Genomic DNA, 15,116 nt, shown 5'->3' on the forward strand with positions numbered 1-15,116 from the left:
AAAATAAATATTGAGAGAAACAAAATATGAGTTATCTGCAGATCAGAGAAGAATTTGGAATCAGAATGATAATGTAGTACTTCTGTGATTTATTTGGGGAAGTTGTGACAATGTAGAAGTTTATCAAGGAAGCTTGAAGGTAAAAATGGGTTTCAGAGACTTATGCTCCAGGTAATGTTAAAGAGCTATCAAAGATACTTGGACTCCAAACTGCCTTTAAGAAATCTCTTCAATTTAATTCAACCACCGGAATAGTATTTGTGAACTTCAATTTTAAAAGTCCACATTCTTTGACAGTTAAGAGCAACATTGCCTTATTTAAAATGCTAAATGTGATTTTAATAGATGAGCAACCAAATAAAGTAACAGTGGCATTAATGTAATACCTAATACATGCCCAAGTTCCTATCCCCAAGCATACATAACTGCATGCTCTTTTCCATTATCATCCTCTTTTCCCTGAATCCCCAATCTAATCTCTGTCCACGCAATAGAGAACTTTGCTAAGAGTCTGGATTCTATGATGCTTCTACTAATTTGACTTATCCTCTAGCTTTCTCTATACCATTTCTCAAAGAAGTTTTTCATTATCCTTAAATAAGAATGTTTCCCTATAGGGTTCTCTCATATTTCCCTAGTATTCTTTCTGCCCATTTTCAGAGAAGAGGTTGATTGTAATTTTGCTTCTCTGACCAGTTCTTAGTGTTCTTATAGATTCTTAATATATGATTGAAAACAAGATAGGCTACAAATGGATAAGGATATCAAACACTGGGCTGGAAATTCATTGCAAAGAGAATGAAAAGTTATGTAGTAAATTTATTTAGGGTATTCCTCTCTTGAACTTGGTATTTATCATGCTCATGCTGGATAACAGTATGAATGATCTTAAACAACCCCACTTCAGACAGTCTAAGTGTTCCCTCTTTTGTTTTGTTTTACTGTTTTTTAATTATGCTCATTTAAAACTTTTGGTATCTATGATTTTTCAGATTATTTAAAATAGAGAAGAAAAATGAAATTCAGTATTAGAGACATGCCTAAAAATGTTCTGAAGGGGTTGAATGCAAGGGGGATGACCTAAAATAAACAATGCAACTGGTTTCTAGAATCTAGGAGAGATAAGAAACAGTCTTTGAACACTCAACAGGAAGAGTACAGCCCACCTAATGCATTGATTTCAGCCCAGTAAGATTAGATTCATTTTGGAAAACCTTTCTCTTGAACTGAGGAATAATACTATTTTGCTTCAGGTCACTAAGTTTGTGGTGATTTATTTCAACTACAACAGGAAAAAAAAAAAGCACCTTACCAGCTTCTTCCTGATGATTGAGACAAGAAATGACAATTTCTTTTCAAAGAGGAATCTGTCAAAAACAGTATTAATATCATCCCATGGATGGCCAAAACAAAAACAATGTGTGATAAATATCATTCTGAAAAAGATAACGGCCAACAAACAAAGCTGATTACACCCTTTAAAATTACTTACCATTGATTTTTCCTGAAATGTCTCAAGAACAAATGAGATCATAGATCAAAAGCAGCTATAAACATTCTCTCTCTCTCCCCTGTCTGTCTGTCTGTCTGTCTGTCTGTCTGTCTGTCTGTCTCTCTCTCTCTCTCTCTCTCTCTCTCTCTCTCTCTTTCTCTCTCTCTCTCTGTATATATATATATATATATATATATATATATATATATATATATAAAATTCTGTCCACTCTGATAGGGAGGTAGGTTCTCCTAGGGTACCACCCAAGCCTTCGTCTACCAAAAGACAAATTAAAACCTAAAACATTTCTTGGGATTATCAATTATCTCTAAATTTTAAAATAAGATATGCAGATAACCTACACATAAAGATAATTTTATATTTATTGATAATAACATGAATCATTAAACTAGTTCAATGAAATATGTACAGATTGTGTTCGTCTGTATACAGCATAGGGTTCAGGTGAATGCTCCAGGCAGAGTGGCAATGTCTGTTTCCCTACCTGAATGATATCATACTTCTTTGTTCATTCCAGTGCCAATGAGCTCAGAATACCCCCATCTTCAATGATTCTTTCTTGTGTTTCTTAATTTGTCCAGGTTATAATTCCTTCTTTCAAAGTAAAGCAGAATTGATTACTTATCATTAAATACTGTTTAGCAGACCCAAGGTACTTCACTGTATGTAAACATTCATGTATTAGTTACTTTTCTCATTGATTTTACTAAATACATGGCCCAAAGTAACTTAAGGAAGGAGGAGTTGATATGGATTTACAGTTTAAGAATGGATGAAGTCCACTCTGAAGGAGGCACTGGAGCAGCAGAGGGAAACAGCTGGCCCTAGTGCATCTGGAGGTGGGAAGTGGAGGCAATAAATGCAGATGCTCAGCTCACATTCTTTTTTTCTGTGTAGTCAAGATTTCTGCCCAAGGAATGGCGCACACACATTCAGGATGGGTCTTCATTCAAATTAAAATTTTCTGGAAACCTCCTCCTAGACACACTCAGAAGAATGTTCCCATGGACGTTTTAAATCCATTCGAGTTGACAAGGAACGTTAACCATCTAAAATATAAACAGCTTTTGTAGGCCAGATGCTTTGTACATGTAGTTCAGGCATTACAGATGAGCCTAAGATAAACAATATTATTGACACAGTCACCATGTTAAATTGCTGGGACAATAAAAGATAATTGGTAAAGAAAGAAAAATATCTGGAGGCAACGCTTCAAGTACAAGGGTGATTTATCCTAGTTAGCTGCACTAAAATACATTAGAATGAATTGGCAATAGGTGTGTGTATTTAGAATTTGCTTAGTTATAAATGTCTGTCATTTCTACTCATATTTGTACAGTGTTCTATAATAACTTTTTGTGACTTTTTTCTGTGTCTATAATCATAAAATATAAATGAATTTAATTAATAGACTCAGGGGACTAATTACTTTTTGATATCTTCAACTCACTAAAAGCTGAACACATTGCTATTAAAAAGGAACATTTATAAATGATATTCCAGGAGTGTTATTAAAGGAAATAAAAACCGCTTAAAATAAACAGACTCTTTGGCAGTTGCATGCATGAGGGTTTCATCTTATATTACTCTTTGGAAGGACTAAGTTCAATTTTCCAAGGAAAATACTGACTTGGCTGATATAAAGTCCTCCAAGTTCTCCTTTGCTATTTCCGGTCTTTGAACACTTCAAGATCCACAAGCTTTACAAGAATATGACAAAATACCATATAACAAAAAGGAACTGATGGTGGCCTGAGAATAGAGCAATTGGATTCAATTCTGTGTATATTATTACATGGATTTAACAATTTGCATAAAATTAATACAATTAAATTACTTTAGACTACAAGCACTTTTAACTTTATAAAGAGTTCCAGGCACGTACACAATGAAAGAAAGCACAAAACTATTTCAGAAAGACAATTTGTTTTGTGTGCTTGCATCTAGCACAGTAACAAACCAATGGAAGAATTCAGAAGCCAAGACATGTGTTGACGTTTTCTTCTATGGAGCCTGCAGCTGCCCAACATCTAGTTCCTGATTATCACCCACAGCAGTAAGGAAACAGCTGGAGCTCAGGCAGGAGGGACTCAAATTTATTCACACGAAGAAGGCCACCATGTAGGCAAAGATACCTGTGGATATTTGTGCTGGTTGAGATCTGGGAATGCAATTAGCAGATATAGGAATATGTCGATGGCCAAAAAAAAAAAAAAAAAAAAAGGTAGTCAAATGTGGAATGGGGAGCTGTAGTGATGCCAGGGCCAAGGCTCTTGTGGCTGTTCATCATCTTTTGTTTAAAAGTGCACAGCATGTCAGTAGGAAATAATTAAATTTCATCACTCTCTGCTCTGTGTGTGTGCACATGTGCATTTATGCATGCATGTGTGTGGGGGGTCTTGCTATAGTCACTCATAATTTGGGAGGGTCTTATAAGTTCTCTGAATCTCATAAGAACACTTTAACTATCTCCATTTTGTTGTTTCTTAAACCAAAAACAACTTTCTGAATACAGGAGTGACCTAAATTGTACATCTGGTGTCAAGTAACTTCTTTTTAAAAATGGAGTATGCTTCAGTGGGAGAAGGAGGCAACGAAAAACACTGTCTCTCCGAATTTTTGCCATTACTTCATACAGAAGAGTTGAGTATCCTTTTGAAAAGAATAGATTACACAGTCTTCCTTTCCAGAGACAATTTTTAAAGATTATAAAGAAACTGACATTAAAAAGAAATCAAGGGATGGATTTTATTTTTAAAAGAACATTGACTTTTCTTTTAATAACTACCTCAAGGTAGTTATTTCCCAAAACCAAGTACTGAGGCAGAACATGAAAACTCTGGCTATAGTACACATGTGGTATACAATTTTAGAATGTGTATTTCTATGTGCTCCCTAATGAAAAAGCAGGACTAATCAGACCTTTATTTAACACAAATATTTTAAATAGTTTCTTTCTTGATAGTAGATATGAGGGTATCCTTGAATTTGAGATTATCTGAAGGTTGATATCTGTAAAACAGATTCTATCTGAAAAGTCAGCAGATCATCTTGTGCTGGGGACAAATTCTATGCCATGCTTCTCCCTCTGCACAGAATGGCTTGCAGATGTTAATGTGCTGATAAAGTTATAAGACAGACCTTGGAATAAGATCAAAGATTTACAGATCCTTACCACTGTGGTTGATATTGCAGCATAGCAAGAAGGTACTAATGAGATAGATTATCTTAAAAAGAAGAGAAGAAAAAATGGAAGAGGAGGATGAACCAAAGATAATTAAGTAAAATGATATAAGACATATAAAATACAAAACATCATATAAGAGAAAAGGATAAAATATGAGGAAGTAGGGAAAGAAGTCAAATGGGAAGAGGCAGAGACAAAGGAAGGAAGATGAAAAGGAGAATGACAAATGCAAACTGTACATATCCTTCCTGGAAGACAGGAAAGAAAATAGCAGGTAAGAAAAATAATCTTGTCTTTATAAGTAGAATTTCATTGAAGATAACATTGACAATTTTAAAACATATCAAAGACAAGGTCATTTATTCAGATGGTGAAATAAAACAATGGATTGAAACTAAAAATGTAAGAAAGAAGAAATGAATAGGAACACTCTTACTATTGAACAAAGTGATAAAATGGAAACAGCTAGACATCCAAGTAACACACTAAAAATGAGATTGTGTCTTACACTTGCTAGGGTTTGAGCGACATCACAAGTCCTAGCTTACCATGCAACTTATAGCAACTGCTTAACCTCACTGAACCTTTATTCTGTTGCCTGAAAAAGGGTAAAATAAAGAAGCAACTTCTTCACCCTGTGCCGTATCAATTTATGACGCATATCCCTTGGTATATGTTGAAGTTCTTAGCTGAAATGGATAAGTCGGCCATCATATTTATGTTCACAGCTTTCACTGGCTTCCCATTTCTATACAGGAGGGAAAAAGTCCTTCAGATGACCCCAAAGCCTGCATGAAACATGCCACTGCACATTCTTTAACGGCCTTTTCTGTGACACTACCTCAAGACTTTCAACTTCTTCTGTTGGCAATGTGTCTCTCTTTTTTTTTCTTGTTGATAGGTTTTATTTATTTATCTATCTATCTATTTATTTATTTATTTATTGGTTTTTCGAGACAGGGTTTCTCTGTAGCTTTGGTGCCCCTCCTGGAACTAGCTCTTGTAGACCAGGCTAGCCTCGAACTCCCAGAGATCCGCCTGCCTCTGCCTCCCGAGTGCTGGGATTAAAGGTGTGCACCACCTCCGCCCGGCTATTTTATTTTTTTTGTTAAAAAAATTTTCGCCTCCTCCCCGCCTCCCATTTCCTTCCCCCTCCCCCCATTCTTCTCCCCCCTCCCCACTTCTCTCCCCCTCTCCCCACTCCATTCCTCCTCCCTCTGGAGTCTGAAGAGCAGTCCGGATTCCCTGCCCTGTGGGAAGTCCAAGGTCCCCACCACTCCATCAAGGTCCAGGAAGGTGAGCATCCAAACAGGCTAGGTTCCCACAAAGCCAGTTCATGCAGTAGGATCAAAACCTAGTGCCATTGTCCTTGGCTTCTCATTAGCCCTCATTGTCCGCCATGTTCAGAGAGTCCGGTTTTATCCCATGCTTATTCAGTGCCAGTCCAGCTGGCCTTGGCGAGCTCCCAATAGATCAGCCCCACTGTCACAGTGGGTGGGTGCACCCCTCGCGGTCCTGACTTCCTTGTTCATGTTCTCCCTCCTTCTGCTTCTCATTTGGACCCTGGGAGCTAAGTCCGGTGCTCCAATGTGGGTCTCTGTCTCTATCTCCATCCATCGCCAGATGAAGGTTCTAAGGTGATATGCAAGATATTCAACAGTATGGCTATAGGATAAGGTTATTTCAGGTTCCTTCTCCTCAGTTGCCCAAGGTACCAGCTGGGGACATCTCCCTGAACACCTGCGAGCCCCTCTAGAGTCAAGTCTCTTGCCAATCCTAAGATGGCTCCCTTAATTAGGATACATACTTCCTTGCTCCCCTATCCACCCTTCCTTTATCCCAACCATCCCATTTCCCCAAGCTCCCCCCATCCTCCCCTTCTCACTTTTCTCACCTCATTTTCCCTTACCCCCATCCCACCTGACCCCCAAGTTCTCAGTTTTTGCCCGGCAATCTTGTCTACTTCCCATATCCAGGCGGATGACTATATGTTTTTCTTTGGGTTCACTTTCTTATTTAGCTTCTCTAGGATCACAAATTATAGGCTCAATGTTCTTTATATATGGTTAGAAACCAATTATGAGTGAGTACATCCCATGTTCATTTTTTGGGTCTGAGTTACCTCACTCAGGATAGTGTTTTCTATTTCCATCCATTTGCATGCAAAATTCACGATGTCATTGTTTTTTACCGCTGAGTAGTACTCTAATATGTATATATTCCACACTTTCTTCATCCATTCTTCCATTGAAGGGAGTCTAGGTTGTTTGCAGGTTCTGGCTATTACAAATAATGCTGCTATGAAGATAGTTGAACAAATGCTTTTGTCATATGATAGGGCATCTCTTGGGTATATTCCCAAGAGTGGTATTACTGGGTGTTGGGGTAGGTTGATCCCGAATTTCCTGAGAAATCGTCACACTGATTTTCAAAGTGGTTGCACAAGTTTGCATTCCCACCAGCAATGGATGAGTGTACCCCTTACTCCACAACCTCTCCAGCAAAGGCTATGATTGGTGTTTTTATTTTAGCCATTCTGACAGGTGTAAGAGGATATCTCAAAGTTGTTTTAATTTGCATTTCCCTGATCGCTAAAGAGGTTGAGCATGACCTTAAGTGTCTTTTGGCCATCCAAATTTCTTCTGTTGAGAATTCTCTGTTCATTTCAGTGCCCCATTTTTTAATTGGGTTAATTAGCATTTTAAAGTCTAGTTTCTTGAGTTCTTTATATATTTTGGAGATCAGACCTTTGTCTGTTGCAGGGTTGGTGAAGATCTTATCCCAGTCAGTGTGTTGCCTTTTTGTCTTAGTGACAGTGTCCTTTGCTTTACAGAAGCTTCTCGGTTTCAGGAGGTCCCATTTATTCAATATTGCCCTTAATGTCTGTGCTCCTGGAGTTATATGTAGGAAGTGATCTCCTTTGCCCATATGTTGTAGAGTACATCCCACTTTCTCTTCTATCAGGTTCAGTGTGTTCAGATTGATATTGAGGTCTTTGGTCCATTTGGACTTGAGTTTTGTGCATGGTGATAGATATGGATCTATTTTCATTTTTCTTCAGGTTGACATCCAGTTTTGCCAGAACCAGTTTCTGAAGATGCTTTCTTTCTTCCATTGTAAACTTTTAGCTCCTTTATCGACAATAAGGTGTTCATAGGATTGAGGGTTAAAATCCGGGTCTGCTATTCGATTCCATTGGTCGACTTCTCTGTTTTTATGCCAATACCAAGCTGTTTTCAATACTGTAGCTCTGTAATAGAGTTTGAAGTGAGGGATGGTAATACCTCCAGAAGTTCCTTTATTGTATAAGATTGTTTTTGGCTATCCTGGGTTTTTTGTTTTTCCATATAAAGTTGATTATTGTCCTCTCAAGATCTGTGAAGAATTTTGATGGGACCTTGATGGGGATTGCATTTAATCTATAAATTGCCCTTGATAGAATTGCCATTTTTACTATGTTGATCCTCCCAATCCAAGAGCAAGGGAGAGCCATGCCACAAAATTGGAAAATGTAAAAGAAATGAACACTTTTTAAGATAAGTACTATATAGCAAAGTTAAACCAGGACCAGGTGAACAATCTAAATAGACCTGTTAGTCACTAAGAATTAGAAGTTGTCATCAAAAACCTCCCTACCAAAAAAAGCCCAGGTCCAGACGGTTTCAATGCAGAATTCTACCAGAACTTCCAAGAAGACCTAATACCTATACTCCTTAATGTATTTAACAATATAGAAACAGAAAAATCATTGCCAAATTCCTTTTATGAAGCTACAGTTACCCTGATACCAAAACTACACAAAGACTCAACCAAGAAAGAGAATTACAGGTCAATCTCACTCATGAACATCGATGGGAAAATCCTCAATAAAATACTGGCAAACCGAATCCAAAAACACATTAGAAAAATTATCCATTATGATCAAGTAGGCTTCATCCCAGGGATGCAGGGCTAGTTCAACATATGAAAATCTATCAATGTAATCCATCATATAAATAATCTGAAAGAAAAAAACCATATGATCATTTCATTAGATGCTGAAAAAGCATTTGACAAAATTCAACATCCCTTTACGATAAAGGTCTTGGAGAGATTAGGGATACAAGGGTCATACCTAAATATAATAAAAGGTATTTAAAGCAAGCTGACAGCTAACATCAAATTAAATGGAGAGAAACTCAAAGCCATCCTACTAAAATCAGGAACACGACAGGGTTGTCCAGTCTCTCCATACCTCTTCAATATAGTGCTTGAAGTTCTAGCAATAGCAATAAGACAACATAAGGGGATCAAAGGGATTCGAATTGGAAAGGAAGAAGTTAAACTTTCATTATTTGCAGATGATATGATAGTGTACATAAGCGACCCCAAAAACTCTACCAAAGAACTCCTACAGCTGATAAACACCTTTAGTAGCATGGCAGGATACAAGATCAACTCCAAAAAATCAGTTGCCCTCCTATACACAAAGGATAAAGAAGCAGAGAGGGATAATCAGAGAAGCATCACCTTTCACGATATCCACAAATAGCATAAAATATCTTGGGGTAACTCTAACCAAGGAAGTGAAGGATCTATTTGACAAGAACTTTAAGTCTTTGAAGAAAGAAATGGAGGAGGATACCAGAAAATGTGTCTCCTTTTTACCCACCACTTCAGCCTTAATGCAGTCTGATCTTTTGATTGATTGACCGTCCATCTTAATTCATAATGGTCTATGAATATCTAAATTCATGGACTTTTCTTTATTTAGGTCCTAGGGAACTCTATGTTTCTTTGTCTTTGACATATTTGTCTTGGTCTTTCTACTATGATTGTATTTATTTGTCCTCTGTTTTCTTTCTTTTTTTAATGTTTGTCCTTTGGGATTAAGATTTGGGCTGTTTGGACCATCTGTCACTTAACCTCTGCCTCTGTGTCAATAATTACCTGAAAGAAAATTTTTATGCATAAATCAGCTTTAAAATTTTAAATGAGGTAATAGTAAACTATGAGCTGTGTGTATGTGTATGTGTGTGTGTGTATACAAGTCTACACTCATAGTTATGTACTGATACACAAATCATGTTTCTCACTCTCCTGAAAGCAAAATGTACTATAGTCCATTTAACTATGACAGAGCACTGAGATTCCTCTCATTTTCCAGGAATCACTAGTTCATGATATCAGGGCCCTCTTTTGCTCAGTATTCAGGCTTGCCCTGCCATTTCCATGTGTGTTTCATCTGAAGATGAATTAGAACATCTACTCTGATTGCATAAATTGCTGTCCCAACTCAAACACTACCACACATCTGCAAAGAGCAAAATCTGGGACATTGATGTGGGATTACCTTCTGTATGCTGTGAATACCATTGGTGAATAAAGAAACTGCTTTGACCTGTAGCAGAGAAGGGTAGAAGAGAGGTAGGTAGGCAGGGAAAACTAAACTTAATGCTGGGAAAAGGAAGGTGGAGTGAGTGAGAAGCCATGAAGCTGCTGCTAGAGACAGATTTAATGAAATTTTGGTGGTAGGCCATGACTTCATGGTGATGCACAGATTAATGGAGATAGATTAAATTAGGATGTAAGAATTAGCAAATAAGAAACTAGAGCTAATGGGCCAAGCAGTGATTTAAATAATATGATTTCTGTGTGATTATTTGGGGAGTCTAGGTGGCCAGGGAACTAACAAGCAGCTCCTACAACAAACTGGCACTTATGTGGCCAACTAAAATCCACTTAAACCTGAGAGAGTTTGGATAGGAATTCTAGATACTAAAAAGCAAAAACAAAATTTAGCTGCATTGTTTTTTGGATGGGCTCTGTTTACTTGCTGCATGCTGCACCTCCTTTAAGAAAGGTTTTCCTGATTCAGTTGTAGCGAAAAACAAAAAACAAAAACAAAAACAAAAAAACAAAAACAAACAAAATCAAACAAACACAAAAAAATACCACACAAGGCTTTGAAACAGCAGTTTTCTGGGCCATGTGACAAGTGTGAACTGGCTCTTTCAGGAGGCCAAGCATTTCAATGGTGTTTGTGGACAGCATGCTACAAGTTACTTGGTGGCAGCATGGGTCAACTGGTTGTCAGAGTTGAGCTGGCAAGGATGGCTTCCATCTGGCAGTCTCAGGCACTGACAGACTTCTGCCATGTTGGACTGGATAGAACAAGCAGGCAGGGCTGTAATTAACACAAGCAATGGTGCAACTTAAGTTTTTAAGAAGTGCTTAGCACTTTAAGAAACAGTCCTGGTCAGAAAAAAAATATACAATAAAGACAAATTCAGATGGGAAAGACCTCTAAAGGAGTCATACTGTTGGATAAATGGACGTAGGCTTGGGAGTTAGAAGAAAAAGAGTATAGAGAGTTAAAAAATAAATGGGTTTTAAAAAAATAAAACAGTCTTTAAAGAGACAATCAGACAGTCATAGATTAAACGAGTAAAGATAATAAAATAAATATTAAAAGGTAATAGTGTTAGAAAAGCCACATAAAAATGGAATATACAAAGAGAATCTGGATTATGTATATTATTGTGTTTTCTTTGAATTTTTTGACTGTGAAAGAGCTAAGTAACCAACATATATACTTTAAAGGTATTTTACCTTCAAAATTTTGGTCCAAGGATTTGCTGCTTTGTAAAAAAGTTCTGTTTTGGTTTCCATAGAAGATGAGAAACTGTGGATTGCTTCCAGACTTATATGGTTTGATGGACCAAGACCTCTTAAAGGTCGCTTTGAACACCCCTCAGAAAATAACTTTGCACAATAAACAGCAGGAAGCAGTTCGGAGAAAATTATTCCCATATTTCCAAATATTGTTTATAAATGTTTGTTTACATTTAAAGGGGCATATGCTATAGAGATTTGCATTGGTATGGATCTTGGTTTACTGATACAAATTTAAGGTCAATTTTTTAAATGTATAATATATATATTATTAACATATATATCTGCTCTTAAGGTATTGTGCTTGTGTTGCTCATTTAAAAATGTAATTTATAATTAAGAAATATGGGTTAATAAATAATCATTCATAATAGTCAAGCTTCTAGTCATGTTAGGTTTTCTAGATATATAGACATATATTTCATTTAGAAAGGTGTTCTTTAAACCTTTTGAAGACCTGCAGCATATGGCATACAAATATTTTAAAAAGTTATTGTTTTTCATGACAGTGAGACACTTCTGCTCATGGCAGCATCAATTACTTCAAGATGAAGATGGGTATCAAAGAGGCTCCTTATGAAGTTTGCTAGCCATTTGCATAATAAACTGCTCTTGCCTGAACTGCTTTATGGTATGCTGTAAGAACTGAAAATGCAGGACCCACAGAGAAATGACTGCTAAACTTGCCTAAAGGTAAGATGTTTGGGGTTCCTGCTCCATGAAGGAGTCTGCCAGATATTCTACAGGACACAGAAAAATGTCACAGACAAACTGCCAAAATAGATGGAACTGTCTTTGAAATTTCCTGCAATTTGGAAAAATCTGCTGAATACTGTAGGTCTGTAGGCTGAAGATGGATGCCCCAATGGCACAAAAGAACTTTGAGTGACTGTCCTGGTAGAGATGTCTCCATCAATTCTACAGTTTCGAAAGTTGCTTACAATGCACTTCCTGCTACTTTGGTAATATTATATCCTTCTGGAGTCTTTTATGGAGTTGAAGAATCGATAGTTATAATTTTCCTTAGTTATAATAAAAGATAAAATAAATATAAATATTGTAAGTGTAAGTCTTGCTTAATAACTATTTTAAGTAATTTACTATATTAAATTTAAAATCTTCCTTTTTATTTAAACAGAAAAGGGGAGATGATGTGTGATTTCCCCTCTGTATGCGGTGAATAACATTGGTGAATAAAAAAACTGTTTTGAGCCTATAGCAGAGCAGGGCAGAACAGAGTGAGTGAGAAGCCATGGAGCTACTGCCAGAGACAAATGTGCTGAAACTTTGCCGATAGGCCATGACCTTGTAGTGATGCACAGATTAATGGAGTGGGTTAAATTAAGATGTAAGAGTTAGCAAATAAGAAGCTAGAGCTAATGGGCCAAGCAGTGATTTAAATAGTATGGTTTCTATGCAAATATTTTGGGAGACTGGGTTGCCGGGGAACTAATAAGCAGCCTCCCTACAACAGGGCATCATATTTCATCAGCTACATTCTTGTTCTATTTTTAGCTTTAACCTGAACCTTCAATCAGAAATAATTAAATAATGGAATACAAATACAATTTTCACTTAGCTTGTAAGTATTTAAAAATTTTTAAAAAATCAACCTATTTTTTTGAAAGGACTATACCATCAATAGCATTTATTTTGTAATATGGATTCTCTAAAAGTTCTAGAAAAACACTTAATTTTTTTATCTATTCTTTTTTAGTTCATTAAATTCCTGGAAACTTTACTCGACTTGTCTCTGTCTCAACTTCATTGATGTCATGGGCTTAATAACCACGTGTCACTAATAGTCTTCGATTTAGCAGAAGCATGCAGCAGACTGCAGCCAGTCTCCTGCACTGACCTTTCCCCTCAGGACATTCATCACCAGTGACACTGACTGATGAGCAGCGTGATCCTCTGACCTCCAATTTATTAATGCTGATGGTCTTGACACTCTTCCTAGTCTCCCAGGCACTCCACAGCTGCCTGTGACAATCCCCACATCTACTTCTCAGAAATACTTTCCATTTCCTCTCTGGATGACATATATTGCCTGCTTCCCTATCAAGAAGCAGCTGTCAAATTTTTCTTTTATTGCTTTTCAAAAACTTTTAGACTTTTTCCCATTCTCACCATGATTTCTAGGTTTTTCATCCATGAAAACATAGTCTGTACCTTTGAGGGAATCATGGTCTGAAGGAGAATATTCTCATTCTCGTTCTGTAATATAATTGACCATATAAGTCTTTCTATATCCACAATGAAGAAACAAGTCTACCTAACTGAAACCTCCCTCTCTTTAGTTTGTCATAGACATATTCATAACCTTAAACTTTTATGGCTATTTTAATGCCATGCCCCTTACTCAGAAAATTCTACCATTAATATTACTAATAAAATGAGATAATTATAAAAATAACTTTGATTTGTCATATATTTTTCAAAGTATATAAATAAAATAGAATAAATGTAATATTTAAATTCAGGGTTAATGAATTTCTCCAAAATTTCACATATACCAGACGCCAAGATTCTGATAATAAGCTCTATTTTGCTGAATTATTTCCTCAATCCTACATTGTAAATATTTTTAACCCTATATGAACAGAAGAAAACTCAATGTCACCTCAAATCACACAGGTGTTCATTGATGAAAATGTGGTCTGTTCATCTATAGTTTTGCTAACCATCATTGTTTAAAAAGTCTGGTTCAAAGAAAAAAGCAGATTGATGATGATAACTAGGACGGTTTTTGAAGAACAGTATTAACAATGATAGCCACTATTTCTTGAGATGGTATGGTCATTTTACTTTACATAGAGAATTTTGTTGCCTTTAATTCTTATAAGAGAACAATTTCTGTTTTATCGATCATGAGGTTTAGTTTACATAGAGAATCTTGCTGCTTTTAATTCTTATAAGAGAACAACTTCTGCTTTATCAATCATGACATTGGAAACTGGAAAGTTGAAGATTATGACTATTCCCGAGACTTTGGATGTGATTCTAGTTTGATTTGTTTGCTACCTAAAAGTGTTTTCTCCAGTGCTATGTAGTTGTCCCAAACATTAATCATTTAGAAAGGCAAGGCTGCAACAAGCACTATAGCTGTAATGACTAGGGAATTTCATCAAAGTCCCATTACATCTATTGCCCAATCTTCCCCTTAAATAGTAAATATTCTGTGTTATTTGAGAAGATTGTGTATATATCCACTCAAGAATTTGTTTATAACAAAGCATGGTGACTCACATCTTTACCCTAACAAAATCTCAAACAGTAGTGTATTCAATGTACTGTAAGACTGAATGTTGAGAAACATAAAAATGAAAAATGCTCAGCTGGACTCTGCGGTCAAGTTAATCAGAATTTCAGGCTCCAATTTACTTTTTGATATTCTTTGATAAATTTACAGGTGCAAATTAAAGTAAGAAGAGATCATATACTTGAATGGTAGTATTTTAATCATTATCACAAAAGAAATGGGATGAGAAATATGAGAAGGGGAGGATGGGAGGAGCTCGGGGGATTGGGATGGTTGGGATATAGGAAGGATGGATACGGGAGCAGCGAAGTATATATCCTATCTAAGGGAGCCATCTTAGGGTTGGCAAGAGACTTGACTCTTGAGGGGTTCGCAGGTGTCCAGGAATATGTCCCCAGCTGGTACCTTGGGCAACTAAGGAGAGGGAACCTGAAATGACCCTATCCTAGACTGATGAATATCTTGCATATCACCTTAGAACCTTCATCTGGCGATGGATC

The sequence above is a fragment of the Chionomys nivalis genome, chromosome 6 (genome assembly GCF_950005125.1).
Source record: "Chionomys nivalis chromosome 6, mChiNiv1.1, whole genome shotgun sequence".
Taxonomy (NCBI): Eukaryota; Metazoa; Chordata; class Mammalia; order Rodentia; family Cricetidae; genus Chionomys; species Chionomys nivalis.